The sequence below is a fragment of the Meles meles genome, chromosome 18 (genome assembly GCF_922984935.1).
Source record: "Meles meles chromosome 18, mMelMel3.1 paternal haplotype, whole genome shotgun sequence".
NCBI lineage: Eukaryota > Metazoa > Chordata > Mammalia > Carnivora > Mustelidae > Meles > Meles meles.
The window spans coordinates 42,329,567-42,339,135 of NC_060083.1; positions in this window are offsets into that span (position 1 = coordinate 42,329,567).

Here is a 9,569-nt window from a genome sequence, read left to right on the forward strand (position 1 = left end):
TAACTTTCACATTTAGATCCAAAATCCACCTGGAATTAATTTTATATATGCTGTGAAGTAGGGTTCAAATTTCCTTTTTTAATCCATGTGGTTACCAAATTGTGCTGGCACCATTTCTTGAAAAGTCTAGTCTTTCCCCACTAATCTACAGTACTTCTCTCATATACGAAATGTTCATTTATGCATGAGGATCTATGTCTGAACAGTCTCTTCTGTTTTTCTATCCCTGCTCTAATGCTAAACTAAAATTATAGCTCTTATAGTCCATCTTGATATCAGGTAGAGCAAGTATTTTTCCTCATTCTTCAAGAGTATCATAGCTCTTTTTGTCCCTTTCCACTTCTATATTAAATTTTAGAATCAGCTTAAGTTATACACTCACACAGAACTGTTGAAATTTTGGTAGGATTGCACTGTATCCATAAATTAATTTGAAAGAATTGACATTTTCATAATATTGTGTCTTGTAATCCTTCAACATAGTATCTCTTATTTAAGTCTTCTCAGGTCTCTCAATAAGATATTTTTAAAAGGGGCGCCTGGGTGGCTCAGTGGGTTAAGCCGCTGCCTTAGGCTCAGGTCATGATCTCAGGGTCCTGGGATCGAGTCCCACATCGGGCTCTCCGCTCAGTGGAGAGCCTGCTTCCCTTTCTCTCTGCCTGCCACTCTTGTGATTTCTCTCTGTCAAATAAATAAATAAAATCTTAAAAAAAAAAAAAGATATTTTTAAAAGATTTTATTTATGTATTTATTTGAAATATAAAGTCAGAGAGAGGGAGAGAGCCCAAGCAGGGCAGCGGCAGAGGGAGAGGGAGAAGCAGGCTCCTCAGTGAGCAGGGAGCCCCACCAGGGGCTCAGTTCTAGGACCCTGAGATCAAGACCTGAGCAGAAGGTAGACACTTAACCAACTGGGCCACCCAGGTGCCCTTCTCAATAAGATTTTAAAATTTAATATGTTAGAACTCTTCAAGACCTTTTGTTAGATAGATTCCCAGGTATTCTGGGTGCTATTATAATGAATATTTTTCCAAATTTCATTTTTTTGTTGCTGATATATATAAATATGATTTCTTTGTGTATTTTGATTTTAGCAAATCGCTAAGTTATTATTCACTTTAATAATTTATCTGTAGATCCTTTTGGACTTTCTTTTTTTTTAAATTTTTTTTTATTTTTTAAATGAACATATAATGTATTATTAGCCCCAGGGTACAGGTATGTGAATTGCCAGGTTTACACACTTCACAGCACTCACCATATCACATACCCTCCCCAATGTCCATAATTGGACTTTCTATATACATATTAGATCAGCTGCAAGTGATGCTGTTTTTTTAATCCATATATATATATATATATATATTTTTTTTTTTTTTTAACTTACTATATTTGCCAGACCTTCTATACAATGTCAAATAGATACACAGTGAGAGCAGGCATCCTTTTCTTGTTTCTCATCTCGGAAAGCTTATAATATTTTACCATTAAATATGATGTTTACTACAGATATTTTGTAATATGTTTATCAGGTTAGGGAAATTCCCTTCTGTTCCTAGTTTTCTAAGAATTTTCATCATGAATGGAAATTGAATTTTATCAAGTGTGTTTTCTGATAATTGAGATTATCATGTTATACTTCTTTCTTAAACTGTTAACATGGTGAATTACATAAACTGATTTTTCAATTTTAAACCAACCTTGAAATCCTAGATAAATCTAACCTTGTCCTAACGTATTATTTTTTTTTTATTGTTTGATTTGGTTGACTAATTTATTTTCTTATTTTTACATGTAAGTTCATGGGTAAAACTGGCCTGCATTTTAGGTTTTTTTGTTCTTGTTAGGTTTTACTAGCACTATAGATCGGTTGGGAAGTGTTCCCTCTTTTTCTGTTCCTTGGAAGAGTTTGTGTAGATTGGAACTATTTATTCCTGAACACTTAATTGAATTTACCGGAGAAACCATTGGACTTAGATTTTCTTTGTGGGAAGGTATTTTACTATTGATATAATGTCGTTTGTGTTTATAGGATTTTTCATATTTTCTGTTTTTTCTTGATTAAGTTTTGGCAAATTAGAGTTTCCTGGGAGAGTGCCCATTTTATCTAAAATGTCAAATTTATTGGTATAACGTTGTTCTTAATATTCTCTTATATTCTAATATTCTTTTAATACCTGCAGCATTTATAGGAGTGTCCACTTTATGTATGAGCTTACTTTTTCTTTTCTATCACTCTTGTCAGAGATGTGTCCATTTTATTAATCATTTCAAAGATCCAATGTCTGTCTTTATTGTATTTGTCCTGTTTTATAAACTTGTGCTCTTTGTTTTCTTTCCTTCCATTTGTTTCAATTTATTTTGCCAGCTTTTTTCTCTAGCTTCTTGACATACTTAACTCTTTGACTTTTTTCCCCCCTTGGTCTTCTTTTCTAACATGAATAAATTAAGGTGACACATATTTTTACCTCTAAAAAAATAGTTTAATCACACAAGTTTGATATGTATATTTTTCTTATTGTTAAATATCCCCAAAAGTCTGATTTTCATTAGGATTTCTCCCTTGACTCATGAATTATTTATAAATGTGTGCCTTAGTTTCCCAAGATATGGTGATATTTAGTAGTTTTGTTATTGATTTCCATGTTGTTTTTATTGTGGCCAGAGGAGATGCTATGTATGATTTCATTTTTTTGATGTTGAAACTTATTTTATGGCTCAACATATGGACAATGTTTTAAAATATTCCAGGCATATATTCTACAGTTGTTGTTGAGTATAGTTTTCTAAATATGTCTGCTAGGTAAAGTTTGTTAATCATGTTGTTCAAAATATCTGTACTCTTACTGATATTTTTAGCTGCTTATTCTATCAGTTACTAAGGGGAAGTGATTGTGTATTTGACTACTTTGTCTTCTGATCTGTCAGTGTTTGCCTTCTCTATTTTAAGGCCTATTATTATGTGTATAGCAATTCAAAATTGTTATATCTTCCTGGTAAATTGAAACTTTTATCATTATGAAGTGACCTTCCTTGCCACTAATAATGTTTTATGCCTTAAATTTATTTTGTCTAATATTAATATAGACTCACCCATTTCCCTTTGGCTAGTATTTACATATCCAGTATATTTCTGTCCTTTTATTTTTAATGTTTTATATCCTTATGTTTTAGATGTCTCATAAACATCAAATAGATAAAATTTATCCATTCTGACAATATTGGCATTTTTACTGGTTCATTTAGCCCATGTATATGGAATGTAGTTTCCAATACATTGGATTTCATTCCATATTTTCTTTTGGGTTTTTTATTTGTTTCACCTGTTCTAGGTTTCTCTTTCATTCATTTCTTGTATTTCTGTTGATAGGTTTTTTATTATTACACCTTTTTTCCCTCCATTGGTTTTTTTCTATTTTATTAATGGTTATCTTAAAATTATAGCACACATACTAAATGATCAAAGTCCAAAATTAAACAATATCTTTCTCTTCTTCCCAGATAAAATATAACATTTTAATAGAAACTTTTAATAAATTCATTATATTATATTATGTTACTGTTATTTAACCCCACAAGATACTATTAGTATTTTAAAATTATTTTTCTATACAATTACTGTTCATTTATTTTTAAGTAATCTCTACAGCCCACATGGGGCTTGAACTCATGACCCTAAGATCAAGAGTCACAAGGTCCCTTGACTAAGCCAGCCAGGTGTCCCACAATTACTGTTCATTTGGATTTAACCATATATTTACCAGGTTTTCTATAATTATTCTTCGTTATTTCATTGTACTTCTTAATTACTCCTCAGACCTTTCATCTGGGGTTTCTTTCCTTTTGCAAGAATTTACTTTAGTGAGAACCTACTGGTGGAAAATTCTTCCAATTTTTGCTTGTCTAAAAATAACTTTTTTTTAACCTTCATTCTTTTTTTTTTTTTTAAAGGATTCTATTTATTTATTTGATAGAGAGAGAGCACAAACAGGGGAAGCAGCAGGCAGAGGGAGAGAGAGGAGCAGGATCCCTGCAGAGCAGGGAGTCCTATGTGGGGCTCAATCCCAGGACCCCAGGATCATCACCCAAGCAGAAGGCAGAAGCTTAACTGACTGAGCCACCCAGATGCCCCTATTACCTTCATTCTAAAAAGATAGTTTTGCTAGTATAAAATTTTAGGTTGACAGTTATTTCAACACGTTAGATATAACTTTATCATCAAATGAATTCCATTAAAGTCAGTTTTAGTTAAACTATAACTCCTTTGAAAGTAAATTATCTTTTTCTCTGGCTGTTTTTAACATTTTATCTTTGCTGCTGTTCTGCAGTTTTACTATGATTTGTCTAGATGTGGATTTCCTTTTATGGATCCTGCTGTTATTCACTGAGCTTCTTGAATCTGTGGCTTGGTATCTTTGATTAGTTCTGCAAAATTCTTTATCATTGGGGCGCCTGGGTGGCTCAGTGGGTTAAGCCTCTGCCTTCAGCTCAGGTCATGATCCCAGAGTCCTGGAATCGAGCCCCGAATCAGGATCTCTGCTCAGCAGGGAGCCTGCTTCCCCCTCACTCTCTCTCTGTATGCTGCTCTGCGTACTTGTAATATCTCTCTGTGTCAAATAAATAAATAAAACATTTTTTAAAAATTCTTAATCATTAACTCTTCAAATATTGTCCTCACCTTAATCTCATTTTCTTCCTCTTTTGGAACTGTGATTTAACATATTTAATACCTAGTGTGCTATCCTCCATGTCTTTTAACATCACTCCATATTTTCCATCTTTTGTCTCTCTATATTTTGAGTATTTTTTTCTGATTTCAATTTCACTCTCTCCTCAGTTACATCCAATATATTCTTTTACCTATTATGTTTTTAATGTAGGATCAAATTTCTCATTTCTAAAAGTTATATTTAGTTCTTTTACAAACATGATAGGTGACTTTTTAATGGTTTCTTCTTGCCATTGGTATTATGAAGCTCATTTTAAAATTTCTTTAAATGTATTGAGCATATATTTGTAATCTAGTCTAATAATTCCAATAATATCTTTATAAGCCTCTTTCTGCCGTTTGTTGTTCTGCTTATTCTCATCATTTCCTTATATGCTTTGGTATTTTTTACTGGGAACTCCTCATTGTCCTTAAAAAATTCTTTGTAGAAATGAAGATGACTTCTTCCAGAAAAGATTTGTGTTTAATTTTGACTGACATCTAGGGACACAACCAATCCTGGACTCTTGCAAACTAAGTTTGCAATTTGAGATTCTCTGAAATACCCAGCTGATGCAAATTCAGGTTGTGTTCTCTGAAAACACAAGTCTCTGGCCATAATATTTCAGACATTTTCTTTCTTTTTCTTTCTTTCTCTCTCCCTTTCTTTTTCTTTCTTTCTTTCATCCTTCCTTCCTTCCATTCTTCCTTCCTTTCTTTCAACCTCTTCTTCACTCAGTACCAAGAGTCTTCTCTTTATTCCATGCCGGTGAGGCAAGAGTATGGGTTTCCTTACTCTGATTCACTTATCTCAATGATATAGCCCCTTAAGATTCCAGTTTAATCTGGGAAAGATCGCCTTTAATTAGATTTTCCACCTGAGTGGGTCCCTGGCCTTGGCTTCTGGATTAATCAATCCACAAGGCTAGCCAAACTAAAGCCCCAGCTTGCCTGGATTTGCAAGTCTCGGTCTCTTTCATATGGGCAAAATTATATTAGGGTTCTAATACTTCACTTACCTCTCTGGGTCTCCTTTTTACTTACGTTTTGGCTTGAGATTCTCGTCAGCAATTAGATGCTTATTATGGTATTAAAGATGGTATTAAATGATCTTATTCAAGGGCACCTGGCTGGCTCAGGCAGAAGAGCATGCAACTCTTGATCATGGGGTCATGAGTTTGAACCCCATGGTGGGTGTAAAGATTACTTAAACAAATAAAACTTTAAAAAGATAAATTATCCAGCATTTTAAATTGTTTTGCATGGGAGAGCTAAAGCAAATAATCTAGCTGGATTTAAACCCTGTTCTCCAGAAACAAGTTTGGTATCACCATTCTTGAATGTTCTTCTCCTATTTCATATCTAGAAGTTATTACTACCTCACATAGTTGCAGCCTCTATCTTGCTTGTGCTTCTCTCCCTCCTCCTCTCTCCTTTCACTGTCCCTCATCTCCATTTTAGGGACAAAATCAATAAATATTTTGATTTGTCTCCTACAAAGTAGTTTTCCCCTTTATCTAAGATATCCAACTCCATAGGATAAGCCAGCATAGTTAAGCTGGCTTAACTAGCATTTCTCCAAAAGGGTTTCCTTCCCAAAAGTGTAAGCACAGTGTGTTTAGAAGTCTCTAACTCAGCCTGGAGAGATATAGAAACTATCACAATTGGTATTGCTGGAGCTAAGAGTTCTGAAGAATGAGTAACAGTTGGTGGAATCTCCCACATCTCTCCCAGCTCAAATAATGACTATCCCAACTGCCCCCACCCTTCAAAGCCATCTCTATCACAGTTTCAGTTGCTAGAACAGGAAATTCCTTACAGACATAGGCAGTTAATGTATTGAAAATTTTTTTAAGATTTTATTTATTTATTTGACAGACAGAGATCACAAGTAGGCTGAGAAGCAGGCAGAGAGAGGAGGAAGCAGGCTCCCTGCTGAGCAGAGAGCCCAATGCGGGGCTCCATCCCAGGACCCTGAGATCATGACCTGAGCCAAAGGCAGAGGCTTTAACCCACTGAGTCACCCAGGTGTCCCGCCCCTAATGTATTGAACTTCATACTGGAATCAGGAATGTGAGTTAAGGAAAATCAGCAGATTAAACATGAACCTCAAGTTTCTGGGTCAGTTTAATCTCCCTTAGATAAGTAGTCCCTTGCTGAGACTCTGCGAGGACAGAATAAAAATTTTTAGTGGCAACTGGTGGTTCTGAAGTTGAGCCAGCCTCATAAAATTCTGGATATGTCTCCCAAACTTCCCCCAACTCAAGGGTACTTCTGAAGAAAATTGTTTAGAGAACCCTAGCAAAGAAAAGTTAGATTTAAACCCTGTTCTCCAAAAACATTCACATTAGTGAAACAGACATCTGTCCTAATAATTTCAGTCCAATAATGATGAATGCCATAGTAGAGATGTATTCAACGTGTTATGGGCCATACAGAAGTAACCCAATTCTTTCAGTAATGGGGTAACTACTGAAGAAGAGATATTTGAACTGTAGCTTAAAGGATGGATAAGATGGGGAAATGTGAGGACACCTGGCTGGCTGTCAGAAGAGCATGCAACTCTTGATCTCGGGGTCATGGCTTTCAGCCCCACATTGGGCATAGGGATTACTTAAATAAATAAATAACTTACAATTTTTTTTCAAAAATATAGATAAATAAATAAATAAGCAAGCAAATATGTCATTGAACAAGTAGATGTTCCCATAGAAGGCCAACAGTTTGGTGTAGCTGGAATCAGAATTTAAGGAAGCAGGAAGGGGACAATGTCAGAGTTAAGAGGAGATCATCCTATTGTCTTTCAGTAAACACTTCCATTAGTACCCTGCATTTTTAAAATAACATTCTTCCTATTTTGTACTTCTTGTTCAATGTCTGTTCTTCCCAATATTCTTCTTCAATAAATACCATCTAAAATTAATAACTCAAGGGGAAGCCTGGGTGGCTCAGTTGGTTAAGCAGCTGCCTTCGGCTCAGGTCATGATCCCAGCATCCTGGGATCCGGTCCCATATCGGGCTCCTTGCTCGGCAGGGAGCCTGCTTTGCCTTCTGACTCTGCCTGCTGCTCTGTCTGCCTGTGCTCACTCTCTCTCTCTAATAAATAAATAAAATCTTAAAAAAAATAAAATAAAATTAATAACTCAAGGAGACAGTTAACAAAACCAAAAGACAACTGGCAGAATGGGAGAAGATATTTGCAAACGACATATCAGATAAAGGGCTAGTATCCAAAATCTATAAAGAGCTTAGCAAACTCAACACCCAAAGAACAAATAATCCAATCAAGAAATGGGCAGAGGACATTTCTGCAAAAAAGACATCCAGATGGCCAACAGACACATGAAAAAGTGCTCCACATCACTCAGCATCAGGGAAATACAAATCAAAACCACAATGAGATACCACCTCACACCAGTCAGAATGGCTAAAATTAACAAGTCAGGAAATGACAGATGCTGGCAAGGATGCTGTTGATGGGAATGCAAGCTGGTGCAACCACTCTGGAAAACAGCATGGAGGTTCCTCAAAAAGCTGAAAATAGAGCTACCCTGCGACCCAGCAATTGCACTACTGGGTATTTACCCTAAAGATACAAACGTAGTGATCCGAAGGGGCACATGCACCCGAATGTTTATAGCAGCAGTGTCCACAATAGCCAAACTATGGAAAGAACCTAGATGTCCATCAACAGATGAACGGATAAAGAAGATGTGGTATATATATATACAATAGAATACTATGCAACCATCAAAAGAAATGAAATCTTGCCATTTGCGGCAACGTGGATGGAACTAGAGGGTATTATGCTGAGCAAAATAAGTCAATCGGAGAAAGACAAATATCATATGATCTCCCTGATATGAGGAAGTGGAGATACAACGTGCGGGGTTTGGGGGGTAGGAAAAGAATAAATGAAACAAGATGGGATCAGGAGGAAGACAAACCATAAGAGACTCTTAATCTCACAAAACAACCTGGGGGTTGTGGGGAGTGGCGGGGGGGAGGATGGTGGGTTTATAGACATTGGGGAGGGTATGTGTTATGGTGAGTGCCGTGAAGTCTGTAAACCTGGTGATTCACAGACCTGTACCGCTGGGGCTAATAATACATTATATGTTTCAAAAATTTTTTAAATTATAAATAAATAAATAAATAAAATTAATAACTCAAGAACAAATATAAGAATATCATTTTTAGGGAAGCCCGAATGGCTCAGTTGTTAAGCGGCTGCCTTCGGCTCAGGTCATGATCACAGCATCCTGAGATCGAGTCCCACATCGGGCTCCTTGCTCAGCAGGGAGCCTGCTTCTCCCTCTGCTGCCACTCTGCCTACCTGTGCTCGCTCACTCGCTCACTCTCTCTCTCTCTGGCAAATAAATAAATAAAGTCTTTAAAAAAAAAGAATATTATTTTTAGTTGTAATAATAACAAAAACTAAAACTAAATAATAACAAAAACTAAAGTTTAGTGACTATCTAAAGAAAGTGGGACTGTGTCAAAGGGTAAAGGGATTTGATAGGAAATTTTTAATTTTTTACATTATTTTTTGTTCAAGTATGTTTTCATGTGTAATCAATGTTTTTAAATCAAATTTTTTATTGAGGTTAAAAAAAAAAACTTGCAGTAAGATGAAGTTAAAAACAAACTTAAAGTGCCCAGATCTTAAATGTATGTCTTATTAGATTTATATACATGTAAACATCCACATAACCACTATCCTGATCAAATCATAAAGTATTTCCAATGCCCCAGAAGATTCCCTCGTGCCCCTTCCAAGCCAATGCTTCCCACTATTCTGACTTCTACCACTATCATTTAGTTTTGCTCGGTTTTCACTTCATTTACATGGAATTATATACTA